The sequence below is a fragment of the Chiloscyllium plagiosum genome, chromosome 1 (assembly GCF_004010195.1).
Source record: "Chiloscyllium plagiosum isolate BGI_BamShark_2017 chromosome 1, ASM401019v2, whole genome shotgun sequence".
Classification (NCBI taxonomy): Eukaryota; Metazoa; Chordata; class Chondrichthyes; order Orectolobiformes; family Hemiscylliidae; genus Chiloscyllium; species Chiloscyllium plagiosum.
In genome coordinates this window covers 27,550,594-27,557,167 of record NC_057710.1, presented here as the reverse complement: position 1 = coordinate 27,557,167, position 6,574 = coordinate 27,550,594, and the positions used below count along the sequence as shown (strand labels likewise).

General features: G+C 41.8%; 1 long non-coding RNA gene across 1 annotated transcript in view; it reads right to left on the bottom strand.

The window, feature by feature from the left end:
* Positions 1-5,439, bottom strand: part of LOC122555320 — a 16,954-nt gene extending 11,515 nt beyond the window's left edge. Inside the window, exon 1 of the long non-coding RNA XR_006313231.1 lies at positions 5,428-5,439. This is a non-coding gene — a long non-coding RNA (uncharacterized LOC122555320). The remainder of the gene's footprint in view (positions 1-5,427) is intronic.
* Positions 5,440-6,574: the final 1,135 nt, after the last annotated feature.

Genomic DNA, 6,574 nt, shown 5'->3' with positions numbered 1-6,574 from the left:
AAACGTCGATTCTCCTGTTCCCTGGATGCTGCCTGACCTGCTGCGCTTTTCCAGCAACACATTTCCAGCTCCATATAGATCACATCTACCACTCTGCCCTCATCAATCCTCTTTGTTACTTCTTCAAAAAACTCAATCAAGTTTGTGAGACATGATTTCCCATGCACAAAGCCATGTTGACTATCCCTAATCAGTCCTTGCCTTTCCAAATACATGTAAATCCTATCCCTCAGGATTCCCTCCAACAACTTGCCCACCAGTGATGTCAGGCTCACTGGTTTATAGTTCCCTGGCTTGTCCTTACCACTCTTCTTAAAAAGTCTCCAACCTCCAGTCTTCCGGCACCTCACCTGTGACTATTGATTATACAAATATCTCAGCAAGAGGCCCAGCAATCATTTCTCTAACTTCCCACAGAATTCTAGGTTACACCTGATCAGGTCCTGGGGATTTATCCTCCTTTATGCATTTCAAGACATCCAGCACTTCCTCCTCTCTAATATGGACATTTTTCAAGGTGTCACCATCTATTTCTCTACATTCTATATCTTCCATATCCTTTTCCACAGTAAATATTGATGCAAAATATTCATTTAGTATCTACCCCATTTTCTGTGACTCCACACAAAGGCGTCCTTGCTGATCTTTGAGGGGTCCTATTCTCTCCTTAGTTACCCCTTTGTCCTTAATATATTTATAAAAACCCTTTGGATTATCCTTAATTCTATTTACCAAAGCTATCTCATGTCCCCGTTTTGCCCTCCTGATTTCCCTCTTAAGTATACTCCTACTTTCTTTATACTCTTCTAAGGATTCACTCGATTTATCCCGTCTATTCCTGACATAAGCTTCCGTCTTTTTCTTAGCCAAACCCTCAATTTCTTTAGTCATCCAGCATTCCCTATACCTACCAGCCTTTCCTTTCACCCTAACAGGAATATAATTTCTCTGGATTCTCATTATCTCATTTCTGAAGGCTACCCATTTTCCAGCAGTCCCTTTACCTGTGAACATCTGCCTCCAATCAGCTTTCGAAAGTTCTTGCCTAATAACGTCAAAATTGGCCTTTCTCCAATTTAGAACTTCAACTTTTCAATCTGGTCTATCCTTTTCCATCACTATTTTAAATCTAATAGAATTATGGTTGCTAGCCTCAAAGTGCTCCCCCACTGACACCTCAGTCACCCGCCCTGCCTTATTTCCCAAGAGTAGGTCAAGTTTTGCACTTTCTCCAGTAGGTACATCTACATACTGAATCAGAAACTTTTTTTGTACACTCTTAAGAAATTCCTCTCCATCTAAACCTTTAACACTATGGCAGTCCCAGTTAGGTCAAGTTTTGCACTTTCTCCAGTAGGTACATCTACATACTGAATCAGAAAATTTTTTTGTACACACTTAAGAAATTCCTCTCCATCTAAACCTTTAACACTATGGCAGTCCCAGTCTATGTTTGGAAAGTTAAAATCCCCTACCATAACCACCCTGTTATTCTTATGGATAGCTGCGATCTCCTTACAAGTTTGTTTCTTAATTTCCCTCTGACTATTAGGGGGGGTCTATAATACAATCCCAATAAGGTTATCATCCCTTTATTATTTCTCACTTCTACCCAAATAACTTCCCTGGATGTTTTTCTGGGAATATCCTCCCTCAGCACAACTGTAATGCTATCCCTTATCAAAAACGCCACTCCCCCTCCTCGCTTGCCTCCCTTTCTATCCTTCCTGTAGCATTTGTATCCTGGGACATTAAGCTGCCAGTCCTGCCCATCCCTAAGCCATGTTTTTGTAATTGCTATGACATCTCAGTCCCATGTTCCTAACCATGCCCTGAGTTCATATGCCTTCCCTGTTAGGCCCCTTGCATTGAAATAAATGCAATTTAATTTATTAGTCCTACCTTGCTCCAGCCTGCCCTGACTGTTTGACTCACTTCTGTTCTCAATTGTATCAGTCTCAGATTAATCTCTTTCCTCACTACCTCCATGGGTCCCACCTTAGTAGTTTAAATCCTCTCAAGCAGCTCTAACAAATCTCCCTGCCAGTATATTAGTCCCCTTGCAATTTAGGTGCAATCCGTCCTTCTTGTACAGGTCACTTCTACCCCAAAAGAGATTCCAATGATCCAAAAATGTGAATCCTTCTCCCATACACCAGCTCCTCAGCCATGCATTCATCTGCTCTATCCTCCTATTCCTGCCCTCACTCGCTCGTTGCACCGGGAGTAATCCAGATATCACTACTCTCGAGGATCTCCTTTTTAAATTTCTGCCTAACTCTCTGTAATCTCCCTTCAGAAACTCAACCTTTTCCCCTCCTATGTCGTTGGTTCCAATGTGGACAATGACCTCTTGCTTACCCCTCTCCTCCTTGAGAACATTCTGCACCCTCTCTGAGACATCCTTGATCCTAGCACCAGGGAAGCAACACACCATTCTGATTTTTCACTGCTGGCCTCAGAAACATCAGCCTGCACCTTGGACTAGAGAATCCCCTAACACAATTGATCTCTTGGAACCCGACGTACCCCTCGCTGCATTAGAGCTAGTCTCAATACCAGAAACTTGGCTGTTCATGCCACGTTCCCCTGTGAATCGATCACTTCCTACATTTTCCAAGACAGCATACTTGTTTGAAATGGGGATAGCCACAGAAGACTCCTGCACTAGCTGCCTACTTCTCTTAGCTTTCCTGGAGTTGACCCATCTATGCGACTGTATCTGAGACTTACCCCCTCCTTCCTATAACTGCCGTCCATCACATACTGTGGGCTGTTGCAAATTCCTCATTGCCTCTAACTGTCTCTCCAACTGATCCATTCATTCTGATAGGATTCATAACCAACAGCATTTATGGCAGATATAATCTGCAGTAACCCTTAAACTCTCTTTAAGCTCCCACATCTTTCAAGAAGTACATATCACTCTATTAAAGGCCATTTTTGCTCCTTCACAATCTACAGACCCAGAAAATAACACCGTCTTATTCCTCTACAAAACACTGCCATTGGTTAAATTAATAGTTATGGCTTATATTTTAAGTTTAATCAAGCGACATAACTCAATAAAACATAATCAAGAAAGATCCCACTCTACTCACTATTGCAGACTTTCTGTAGGCCACACTTAAAACTATTCCCTTATCTGTTTCTGTGCTGTGACTTTGCCCAAACAGTTCCTCCAAGATCAGTTGTGAATTTCAGTGTTTGTTAATTTTCCCAGACACACTCCGACGTCCAGCAATACGTGAATTCAAACAGCAAAAGCAGTAACTGTGCAGGTTCACTGTGGTGTCAGTTTCTTTCTCTCTTTCTCTCTCTCTCTCTCACACCATGTGCTTACTTTGCCTGTTCTTCTCTTTTTTAAAGCTGCTGTTGTTTTGACTTTTTTTTCCAAAGTTCCAAAACAATGCAACAGCATATAAAACAGTAATCGCTGCTCCTGGAATTTGAGGAAATCACCTCCAGCACTTAAAATACCTCAAAAAAAGAAGCAGCTGCTACAGCCAGAAATTTTTCCCGTCCTCCCTCTTGGATTACCCAGAATTTATGTTTCGAGTTCTTGTTTAAAAATGTTTCATTCGAAGCAAAATAAGAAGTGTATTTGAAGCTGTGCATATCAAATATGGATCTACAAAACATACATATGACAAATGATCTCTAAAGCCAATGGTCTTGCTTTGGATGGATGGAGATTGCACTTGAGGACATTTACAGAGATACTGTCAAAGTAATTCCAGAGGATGTGCATCCTCTACATTCCTGCTCAAAATGCATGGCCAATGTTACAACAGAACAAAGGTTAGGGCTATGGTGAACAACCAGAAACAGTCATTTATGGCTCAAAGTTCAGTTTAGGTTGCATTTTTAGTTAATGGCCAGTAAAAATTAGGCAATAGTAAAAGTAATAAATGTCAGAAACCTTAATTTAGGACAGGAGGACAGGGAATATTCTAATTCTCGATTACACATCGTTTCGCTGCTGTAACTATGATTGTAAAGAAGATTACTGCCCTGAGTCAAAGTTCGACATTCACCCCAACTACATTAATCAAAGCCATTTCACTTTATTTTATCTGTCTTTGTCTCTAAGCTAATGTATCTTCTGAGGTGGATGTGGTAAGTTAGGGTTGAGGTGGATGTTGCAAGAAGTTGACCAATGCCACTAGTACTCCTATGCACCAAAACCTCCTGACAACGCTGTAACATACCTGCACCCTGCACGAAGCAGCTCTGACAAAACTATAAAACACATTTTGTGTGTACAAACTGCAATGCAGGTCACACTCACCATAACCTGAGGAGGAGTGTCAATTCTCTGTAGGTCAATAAGCAAAAATAGGTTAGCATTTGCTGTTAACCAGCAATTAGTTTAATATTTAATCCACAAACATTCTGTGGTTATAAGTGCTGCTACTGCAAAAACACACAATGTATATACTCAGGGTTATCTACTCTGGTTTGCAATGCAGAGTGATGCCAACAGTGTGGAAATAATTCTTGTGCACACTGTCTGTATGTAACAGCAATGTGATCCCTCTGTCTGTGCTCTGTCTATAACAGTGATGTGATCCCTCTGTCTGTGTGTAACAGTGATGTGATCCCTCTGTCTGTGCTCTGTCTAACAGTGATGTGATCCCTCTGTCCATTTGTGCAGTGATGTGATCCCTCTGGCTGTGTGTAACAGTGATGTGATCCCTCTGGCTGGTATGAAGCTAAATGTTTGAGGATAGTGTGGGATGATTAGATTAAATTCCCTACAGTGTGGAAACAGGCCCTTCGGCCGAACAAGTCCACACCGACCCTCTGAAAAGTAATCCACCTAGACCCATTCCCCTACACCTAACACTATGGGCAATTTAGCATGGCCAGTTCACCTGATCTGCACATCTTTGGACTGTGGGAGGAAACCGGAGCACCCGAAGGAAACCCATGCAGACACGGGGAGAATGTGCAAACTCCACACAGACAGTTGCCCGAGGCAGGAATTGAACCCGGGTCCCTGGCGCCGTGAGACAGCAGTGCTAACCACTGAGCCACCGTGCCGCCATAATGATGGGAGAACATGCACAACCTCATGTCATTCTTCATGAAGTCTAAGGTGTTCTCAGGAGAGTGTCAGTGTACAACCAGTTCATTTTCCTGATGCCTCCTGTGCTATTGCAGATCAGCTCGAACTGTGTTAGTCTTTGGAGGATTTCTTTGATTGAACATTTAGTGAAATGACCAGGAAACATTCTGGTGAGTTTTGAAATCCTTCTCAAAACAAGTGAATCATACAATTTAATATCCATCTCAGTACTGTTCAAAATGGCTCCATGTTTTGTTAAATGCAATTAACCTATTATAAAAGTGAATTGGGTTCTCCTCAATATGCCAACTTGTCTGAAACCTGAACTGATCTAAAGTTTCAGATTTTGACTCCACCTTGGTCTCCCTTGGGAATTACTCCTGATAGTATTGAGAAAAAAGTGCCCTCACCCACAGCTCCGCGACCCAGGATTTTAATTTGAGCTGTGAAACCCATGTGTTTTCAAGGAGAAAGTGGATACAGCTCTTGTGGCTAAAGGCATCAAGGGATGTGGGGCAGGGTGGGATTAGGGTGATTAGCTCGATGATCAGCCATGATTCATATTGAATGGTGGAGTATCTTTGGGGGCCAAATGCTCCTATCTGTTTCTAATATTTCTCTGTCAGTAATTACACAGACTTGGCAACAAGAAGTAATTTGAGTTCAAAGGCACTCAGTGTAACACTGGAGTATGGGAATTGAAAGACTTCCTGACTTGCTCAGATCAAATGGTAGAAAATACACCAGTGGACCTATTTCTCTTGTTTGCATTTTGCTAAACTCTTGCTGCCATGTTCCATGTCTGTTTGAAGTCTTTAGGTCCCAATTATTACTAATTCCATTCCCATCTATCCTGCTTCTGGTCAAGAGGGTTCGCGTCATGACAATCTATGGTGCAGTGAAGGACCCTTTGACTCATTGAGATTGTGTTGGTCAAAACCAGCACCTGACTATTCTAATCCCACTTTCCTGCACTTGGCCAGTAGTGTTGTATGCTTTGACATCACAAGTGCCCATCTAAATACTTTTTAAAATGTTATGAAGGCCTCTGCCTCTACCACCTTTACAGGAAGTGAGTTGCAAATTCCCAACACCCTCTGGGTGAAAAAGGATTCCTTACTTCCCCACTAAACCTCCTACCTCTTCCCTTAAGTCTATGCCTCCTGCTCACTGATCCTTCCATCAAAGGGAAAAGTTCCTTCCTGTCTAATGCTGAATGGAACATTGCAGTCATTGACTAATTTACAGGAAGACACCAACAGTTCAACATGAAAACGTTTCCATCTTTGGTAACACAATACATAATTCCAGCTGTATGGAGTGGCCAATTTAAGGTGTAAGAAAAAATGGCTCCCATGACTGAGATGTGGTTGACGCTATTGTCCCCATTATTCTTGCAACTGATTAAATTCAATTATCCTCAACAAAGTGTTGCTTAAAAGGATGTTCTTTTTAACGTAGTATTGCACTCTAATAAACCCAATGATGTGACAATTTAACTTC